Source organism: Salvelinus sp. IW2-2015, linkage group LG14, assembly GCF_002910315.2.
Source record: "Salvelinus sp. IW2-2015 linkage group LG14, ASM291031v2, whole genome shotgun sequence".
Classification (NCBI taxonomy): domain Eukaryota; kingdom Metazoa; phylum Chordata; class Actinopteri; order Salmoniformes; family Salmonidae; genus Salvelinus; species Salvelinus sp. IW2-2015.
Window position 1 is genome coordinate 35714450 of NC_036854.1, and position 9790 is coordinate 35724239.

Genomic DNA, 9790 nt, shown 5'->3' on the forward strand with positions numbered 1-9790 from the left:
AACACAGAACAGAGAAATACAAAACAAACAGACAGAGAAAATACAAAACGACGAGACAGAGACAGAGGAAAGACAAAAAACACAGAGACAGAGACAAAGGAAGACAAAACGAGACAGAGACAGAGAAAATACAAAACGAGACAGAGACAGAGAAGAGAAAGACAAAACGAACAAGAAAATACAAAATGAGACAGAGACAGAGGAAAGCAAAACGAGACAGAGACTGAACGAGACAAGCCAGACACAGAGGAAAACAAAACAAAACAGAGACAGAGACGGACAAAGACAGAGACAAGAAAGACTAAACGAGACAGAAGACAGACAGAACAAGGAAGATAAAAGACAAGACAGAGAAAGACAAAATGAGACAGAGACAGAGGAAAGACAAAAAAACACAGAGAAGAGAAATACAAAACAAGACAGAGACAGAGAAAATACAAAACGACGAACAGAACAAGAAAGACAAAAAACACAAACAGAGACAAGGAAGACAAACGAGACAGAGACACGAGAAAAACAAAACGAGACAGAGACAGAGACAGAGGAAAGACAAAACGAACAGAGAAAATACAAAATGAGACAAACAAAAAGGGCAAACGAACAGAGACTGAGACCGAGACAAAGCCAGACACAGAGAAAGACAAAACAAGACAGAGACAGGACGGACAAAACAGAGACAAAGAAAGACTAAACGAGACAGAGACAGGGACAGACAGAGAAAATAAAACGAGACAAAAGACAGGACAGAGACAGAGACAGAAACAGAGACCGAGACAAGCCAGACACAGAGGAAAGACAAACTAGACAGAGGACAGGACAGAGACAGGGACAGAACAGAGACAAGACCGAAACAACCAACACAAGGAAAGACAAAACAGACAGAGACAGAGACAGGACAGACAGGGACAGACAGGACAGGGACATGCACAGGACAGACAGGACAGGACAGGACAGGATGACACGGATGAGACGGAACAGAACTGACGACGTGATGGAGATGAGATGGACAAGACAGAGAAAGACTAAACGACAGAACAGGACAGAGACAGAAAAAGACAGAGACACGGCAAATTCCAGTGGGTCAGAAGTTTACATACACTAAATTGACTGTGCCTTTAAACAGCTTGGAAAATTACAGAACATGGCTTTAAAAGCTTCTGAATAGGCTAATTGACATCCAACATCCAACATCCAACAATGCCACTGTTTATAATGTTTACATACCCTACATACCCTACATTACTCATCTCATATGTATATACTGTTCTCTATACCATCTACTGCATCTTGCCTATGCCGCACGGCCATCGCTCATCTATATATTTATATGTACATATTCTTATTCATTCCTTTACACTTGTGTGTATAAGGTATTTTTTGTGAAATTGTTAGATTACTTGTTAGATATTACTGCATGGTCGGAACTAGAAGCACAAGCATTTCACTACACTCACATTAACATCTGCTAACCATGTGTATGTGACCTATAAAATTTGTTTTGATTTGAGATCATTTGAGTCAAATTAAGGTGTACCTGTGGATGTATCTCAAGGCCTACCTTCAAACTCAGTGCCCTTTTGCTTGACATCATGGGAAAATCTAAAGAAATCAGCCAAGCTCAGAAATAAATTGTGGACCTCCACAAGTCTGGTTCATCCTTGGGAGCGATTTCCAAGCACCTTAAGGTACCACGTTCATCTATACAAACAATAGTACACAAGTATAAACACCATGGGACCACGCAGCCGTCATACCACTCAGGAAGGAGACGCGTTCTCTCTCCTAGAGATTAACATACTTTGGTGCGAAAAGTGCAAATCAATCCCAGAACAACAGCAAAGGACCTTGTGAAGATGCTGGAGGAAACAGGTACAAAAGTATCTATATCCACAGTAAAACGAGTCCTATATCGACATAACCTGAAAGGCAGCTCAGCAAGGATGAAGCCACTGCTCCAAAACCACCATAAAAAAACAGACTACAGTTTGCAACTGCACATGTGGACAAAGATCGTACTTTCTGGAGAAATGTCCTCTGGTCTGATGAAACAAAAATAGAACTGTTTGGCCATAATGACCATCGTTATCTTTGGAGGAAAAAGGGGGAGGCTTGCAAGCTGAAGAACACCATCCCAACCGTGAACCACGCGGTTGGCAGCATCATGTTGTGGGGGTGCTTTGCTGCAGGAGGGACTGATGCGCTTCACAAAATAGATGGCATCATGAGGGAGGAAAATTATGTGGATATATTGAAGCAARGTCTCAAAACATCAGTCAGGAAGTTAAACCTTGGTCGCAAATGGGTCTTCCAAATGGACAATGACCCCAAGCATATTTCCAAAGTTGTGGCAAAATGGCTTAAGGACAACAAAGTCAAGGTATTGGAGTGGCCATCACAAAGCCCTGGCCTCAATCCTATAGAAAATGTGTAGGCAGAACTGAAAAAGCGTGTGTGAGCAAGGAGGCCTACACACCTGACTCAGTTACACCAGCTCTGTCAGGAGGAATAGGCCAAATTCATCCAACTTATTGTGGGAAGCTTGTGGAAGGCTACCCGAAATGTTTGACCCAAGTTAAACAATTAAAGACAATGCTACCAAATACTAATTGAGTGTATGTAATCTTCTGACCCACTGGGAATGTGATGAAAGAAATAAAAGCTGAAATAAATTATTCTGTCTATTATTCTGACATTTCACATTCTTAAAATAAAGTGGTGATCCTAACTGACCTATAACAGGGAATTTTTACTAGGCTTAAATGTCAGGAATTGTGAAAAACTGAGTTTAAATGTATTTGGCTAAGGTGTATGTAAACTTCCGACTTAAACTGTGCCAACTACATTTTTTTCACTCAAACACGTTTTTCCTGTCATTGCAATTCTCTTGTGTTGTTGGTTTCAGAGTTTGGGTTTTTGTCATCCAATCTGGGTATTGTGTTCGGATGCATTGAGTTTGGTTTCCTGCTGTTTGTGGATCAATAGGCTATAGCGCAGCTACATTGGGGAGTTCCTTCTTTGGTATGGGTGACACAGCTTGGCGGTAGTTTGGAATTAAATCAGGGAGGTTGGTGGTGGAGGGAGAGGGGGGGGAGATGATGAAGAGTATCAATCATTCTGTCCCTGGTGTGAAGTTATTTGTGGGTGGACAGAATCAGCAATATGAAAGTTCACTTGTTTTCACCACAAAGGGATTTGTGGGTGAATTTAGTTTCCCCACGTTTCCAGGCCTTTGGACAGATGAGACTTAACCAGGTGAGGAAGAAGAAAAAGAAGCTGGTGTCAAAAAACCAAACTCCAAAGTGCCTCTGTGCTAGTTGGGCTGTTTTGTTTTGCACTGAGCATTATTACTAAAACCCCAGAGAGACCTACCTGCTCTCCTCATCACAGCGACTACGGATTGCCGTGTCAAATCTGTCTTATAGCTGCTGTTATGCATTATTGTTTTCTGGCGATCGGGACTTCTGAAACTGGACACCTTCCCTCGTCACGTGACCTGTTGTAATTGCTTCACCAAATCAGGAACAAACCTGCGTCCTCTTTCCTCTCTTTCCTCCTCTTTCTCAACTGTTCTTTCAGTTCATTTTTTGGTATGTGAGAGGGATCACCCAATTCCCTCCAGAAGATATGTGATAACATTACTGTAGAATTGCCCTCGCTGCTGTCTCGGCATTAGAGACACTGGTGAAATAAGATTTTTTAAGTGAGACTGATTGAGCCCAGGTGGGCAGGAATCTTGGTGTGTCAGAGTCATTTAGCCAGGGATAGACTCATAACTCTTCAATCAGATGGTTGTATACAGGAAGAGGAGAGCTGAGGGGCGATACCTGACACTGTGGCTCTCTTCCTCCACTTAGAGTAGGTGGCAGGTACTACAACCAGGTGGATGGTGGGCGGGGCTAGGGGGGAGGGTTTGACCTATGTCAAGGTGAGGTAATCATTATATTTCTAACCAACAAGAGAAAACTAGTGATGGCTCACACATAATGAAACATTTATTAGTAGAAATTACAGTGACTCCCACCTCACAGCAATCGGATCATCTGTACGGCTTAGCAGTTTTATGTAGATGCATAGCACGGATGCAAATTCATACGTCTCTTCAATTTAGAAGGAGAAAAAAGCAAAGACAATTTGCATATATTTTCCATAACACATACATTATCCCAGATAATCGCCCAGGCACCCTAGCTCATTCCCCGGTGGAACTCCTGTAACTAAGAGAAGCACACGTACAGCCAATGGTTATTCATTATACTGGTTCCAGGTCTTATGTAACAGATCACAGTATCATCAACCTAGAACTAAGACGTTTACATTTTGATGGAATCTAGTGCAGAAACCTCTGGCCTTTCACCAGGTGGTAAAATCACACTAATGACACTACGGTTATTTTATTTATGAAAATACATTTCAGGACAGAGAAATCTTACCAATTGATAACCTCTGATTTTTTTGGGTTATCAACTAAAATAGCAATAGACCATACCAATGTAATAACATTGTTCTTACCTTTCAGTACAGCATAGTTACAGTGTTAGTGAGCTGAGTTAGCTGGAAAATATGTGAGAAAAGAGATCTATCGGAAGATAGATGGATCTACAGACAGAGTGAACTAGACAAACAGACAGGCAGATAACCATACTTTCTATGGAATGTAAATATCTCATGCATAGAGACGCCCAAGCACCCTTATGAAGATGAAACGTTGTGGATATGCATTAATGATGACTGAAGACCGTAGGTTTACCTATGACATGATCATTATGGATGAGATGGTTTTTAATAACAACCTACTGTTTCACTCTATTGTACATCTTCATGTGATTGGTGCATTTCCTTTATACAGTCATATAAATAACTCCATCATTATGTGCCAGATAATGTATCAGAGATGAGGGGAGGGGCAAAGAGAAAGAACGAGAGAGGCAAAAGGAGCGAGAAGTATAGAGATAAAGCGAGCGGTTAGAGAGAGAGCCTAAGAGAGATAGAGGTGGAAATAACGGTAAAGATCAAGGAGTGACAGAAAAAGACAGAAACAGATGGAGAGAGAAAGAGAGAATGACAAAAATAAGCAGCTAGAGACAGAGAAAGAGAGATAGACAGAGAGAGAGAGAGAGAAAGAGAGAGAGAGAGAGAGAGTAGATGGTAGAGAGAGCGAGAGAGAGAGGCAGACAGAGAAAGAGAGAGATGGGAGAGAGAGAGAGATAAAGAAAGCGAGAGAGAGAGTAGTTGGTAGAGAGAGAGAGAGATAGAGAAGAGGGTAGAGCGAGCGAGAGAGAGATCGATAGATCAAATATACAGACCACAAATTGTAATTGGCTATACTCAAACTCTTCAACATTATCCTCACTACAGGTATTTTCCCCGATATTTGGAACCAAGGTTTGATCACACCAATGTATAAAAATGTGCAGTATCATAAATAGCAGACTACATACATCATTTCTTTATGTACACAACTTCCTAAGCAGAAGCCAGTTGGATTTTTTTAATTATCGTACAACAGACCACATTTACACCTTCCACACTCTAATTGACAAACAAGTAAACCAGAACAAAGGCAACATCTGCCCCTGTTTTGTAGACTTCAAGAAAGCATTTGATTCAATTTGGCACAAAGCACTTTTTAGAAAGTGGTATTGGAGGGAAAACATATGATGTTATTAAATCAATGTACACTAAAAACAAATGTGCGGGTAAGATTTGCAACAAGCAAACAGACTTCTTCTCTCAGGGATGTGGAGTGAAACAGGGCTGCCCAATAAGTCCAACACTATTTAACATCTACATTAATGAATTGGCAAAAACATTAGAAGAATTGGCAGCACCTGGTCTCAACCTACACAACGCTGAAATCAAGTGTCTGATGTAAAGTAGATGACCTGGTGCTGCTGTCTCCTACTAAGAAGGGGTTACAGCAGCATCTAGATCATCTGCACAGGTTCTGTCAGACCTGAGCTCTCACCGTTAAACAAACAAAAAGTATATAATGATATTCCCAAAAAGATCAGGAATGATAAATATAAATTATATTTMGACATAGTTCTATTAGAACACCCTAAAAACGTAACGTATCTAGGACTAACTGTCAGCAACACATGTAACTTTGACATGGCTGTGAATGAGCTGAGAGACAAAGCAAGCAGAGCATTATATGCCATTAAATAAAAATTTGGCTCAAAATGTTTCAATCAGTTATAGAACCAATTGCTCTATATGGCAGCGAAGTATGGGGTCCACTCTCTAATAATGAATGTACCAAATGGGACAAACATCCAGTAGAAATACTGCATGCAAAGTTTTGCCAGACTGTCTTGCAAGTGCAGAGAAAACCTCCAGATAACGCATGTAGAGCAGAATTGGGACAAAACCCCTTCCTTATTCAAATAGAAAAAAGAGCCATCGCATTTTACAACCATCTAAAAACAAGTGACCCCAAAACATTCCATCACAAAGCTCTACAATGTCAAAAATCCCCTCAGCCAGGTGATTCTGAGGCTCAGTTCACTAACCCAAACCAACCTCATAGAGCCTCAAAACATCACTCAGAAAATCTGGCCCAACCAAATCATCACAAAGCAAAAAGAAAAATATATCACCTATTGGAAAGACACCACACAAAAAATCTGAGAAACCTTCCCTGCTATTTGGCTCTAAACATYCAGTAACATGGTGGCAAACTATCTGACCACTGTGACTGATAGAAAACTGAGGAAAACACTGTTTAGGTACAGACTCAGTGAGCACAGTCTGACTATAGAGACCGGTCGTCACAGGCAAACCTGGCTGCCCAGAGAGGACAGGCTGTGCTCACTCTGCTCCAGGGGAGAGGTAGAGACAGAGCTGCATTTCCTATTACACTGTGACAAATACTCAGACCTAAGATAATATTTCTTTCCCAAAATTATCATTCAGTACAAAGAATTTGAAACTATAAAAGATGAAGAAAAAATCAAATGTGCAGTTTTGGCAGCCAAATACGTGTCCTCCTGTTACAACCTGAGGGACGGACAGTGAAAAGTGCAATGTAATGTCAATATTCTTTCATACCATGCCATGTGGCTTCTCAGTCATGTTGAGACTGGTCTACTACTATTGCTTTAATGTATTATTATTCTCATTAATATTTTTGTTGGTCCCACCATTTTTGTTATATGTATACTTTGACAATGTAAGCAATTTAACTTGCCATGTCAATAAAGCTCTATTGAATTGATTGAAATTGACAGAGAGAGAGAGAGTAGATGGTAGAGAGAGAGAGAGAGAGAGAGAGAGAGAGAGAGAGAGAGAGAGAGAGAGAGAGAGAGAGAGAGAGAGAGAGAGAGAGAGAGAGAGAGAGAGAGAGAGAGAGAGAGAGAGAGAGGATGATAGAGAGAGGATGATAGAAGAGAGAGAGAGAGAGAGAGAGAGAGAGAGAGAGAGAGAGAGAGAGAAGAGAGAGAGAAGAGAGAGAGAGAGAGAGAGAGAGGATAGAGAGAGGATGATAGAGAGAGAGAGAAACAGAGCAGCTTTGCGTGATGGTTTCCTCTCAGCACGATGTGTCTCTCTCTGCCAGCCCACTCTACCACAGATCAATCATTACATAGACTAATAATCAAATACACAGAATTGGCCGCATTGTATATCAGTCCTCTAGAGCTACTTTCGTGTGTGAAGAGTGAGTGTGTTGTGTGTTGTGTGTGTGTGTGTGTGTGTGTGTGTGTGTGTGTGTGTGTGTGTGTGTGTGTTGTGTGTGTGTGTGTGTTGTGTGTGTGCGTGCGTGCGTGCGTGCGTGCGTGCGTGCGTGCGTGCGTGTGTGTGTGTGCGCGTGTGTCTGTGCGTATGTCTGTGTGTTTAAAGTGTGAAGCGGGGGCTGGCACAGAGCACTGAGACACTCAAGTAGAGCGAGGGATGGATGGGAGAGCAGGGCTGACACGCTGAGGGGCGATGAGTAGGGTGGACTCAGCTTGCAGAGGGGCATGGCATGGACCATGTGTGTGTGTGTGTGTGTGTGTGTCTGCGAGGAGGACGACTCGAGCTCTCCTCAAAAGTAGTTGGCCCTCATCGGATCAGATTTCACCGTGCCAGATGCAAATGAGCTCCAGTGAGCGTGTGCAAACTCATCTGGCTGTCCCCGCATCCAGCGAAGAGGTGTCATAATATTACAGCTGATAAAACCTTCTGCTTCTCTGTCCTCCTCTCTTGAGAAAAGCGCACAGCAGACGTACGCACAGAAGGAATACATCTGGATGGTATTCGCTTTAATGTAAATGACAGCTGTCTGTTTTATTCCTTTAGAGATAAAACTGAAGTGCTCAGGGCAAGTTCTCCATCCATTCAGCTGTAATAGTAAGAGACATCAAGGTGAGCTCTGTACGAGGCTACGTTTCTGGTCTAAGAATAACAGTAGCGTGCCGTGGGCCTGGCGCCTGGGCCTTCAGTGAGGTCCTACACAGTCCCACCCGAATAATCCACCTGTTATTACCATCATTTAGATGCCATGGCTCTAGACACTATACATTTAGACAGAAACGCAGTATAACCAGGCGTTGCGTCACCTTGAAATTGACATTTTTTTCAGAGAATTGCAGGGGAAGAGTACAATACAGTACAGTTCAACTAATAGGCAAGAACATAGTCGAGTGCAACAGAGTTATATTAATATTCTTCTTCATCCATTTCTGGTCCACAAACTTTGAGCTTTAAGTCCCCCAAAAAATAAATACAGTGTGTTCACTAAACAGCGCATTGTCGCACCCAAAGCAGTTTCACCGTGATGATAAAGACACATAACTATTCACTGAAAATAAAAGAAAACAAATAATTTGCAACATAGGCTATTTGCCATTTTATTTTTGTTAATATATAGGCTATTTAATATTAACGAAATAAAATGCGAAACATACATACACATTTAATAAAAAATAACATGCATTGTATGCCTACTCACCAAAGACTGATTATTAGACAGTTGCGTGGTGCGCTTAGGGGATCGTGAGAAAAATGCTGCAAGGCCATTGAGGTTGGCAAAGAAGACCTTGCATTCTTTAAGCTTTGAGGCTCCTTGAGTCAGTACTAAATTTAGTCGATGTGCATAGCAGTGAATGAATAAGGCCATCGGTGCCCTCTCCTTAACTTTAGCCTGCACCCCATTGAGTCCAGATGCCATGACTGCTGCGCCATCAAAACACTGTGCCAAACTTTATCCAGACTACATTCATTTCCCCAAGAAACGGAAAATAAGAGCGGCAATGTCATCAGCTCGCTTGCCGCTTGTCACATCTTCAAACCGGATAAATCGCTCCTTGACTCCCGTGTCCGTCACATAACGCAGGACGAGTGAGAGCTGTAGCTCCACTCTGGTGTCCCCAAACGTTTTCAAAAGCACCATTGCTTCTAAGTGCCCAGCCGTACTTTGGTGTCTCGTTGCTGCCTTGGTTAGACAACTCAAGTTTGCAAAGCCAGTGTGGCTCCAAACACCAAATCGATCACTTGCAAATAATAGCATTCCCAGCAGTACAGTTTGCAGTGCTTTCTCGGAGCCTGTGAGCCATTGACAGCGCTCATAGTTGAAACTTTGAAAGTGGGCGAACGAACGAACCCCTTTCCCGCCTGTGACAGGTCTTTGGTCGGGCGACCTCTCCTTACAATGTCTAACTTTTCTTGAAAAGTTCGTCTTGAGAATGGCGTTATAATTATATCCTCGACCAAATCGATATCTTCTCCTCCTTCCGCCATTGTGGGTTCAAAAAAACAGTAGAACGCGAATTAATTCGTTTATCAAATTTAGTTTCCTAGATCTGCATAGACC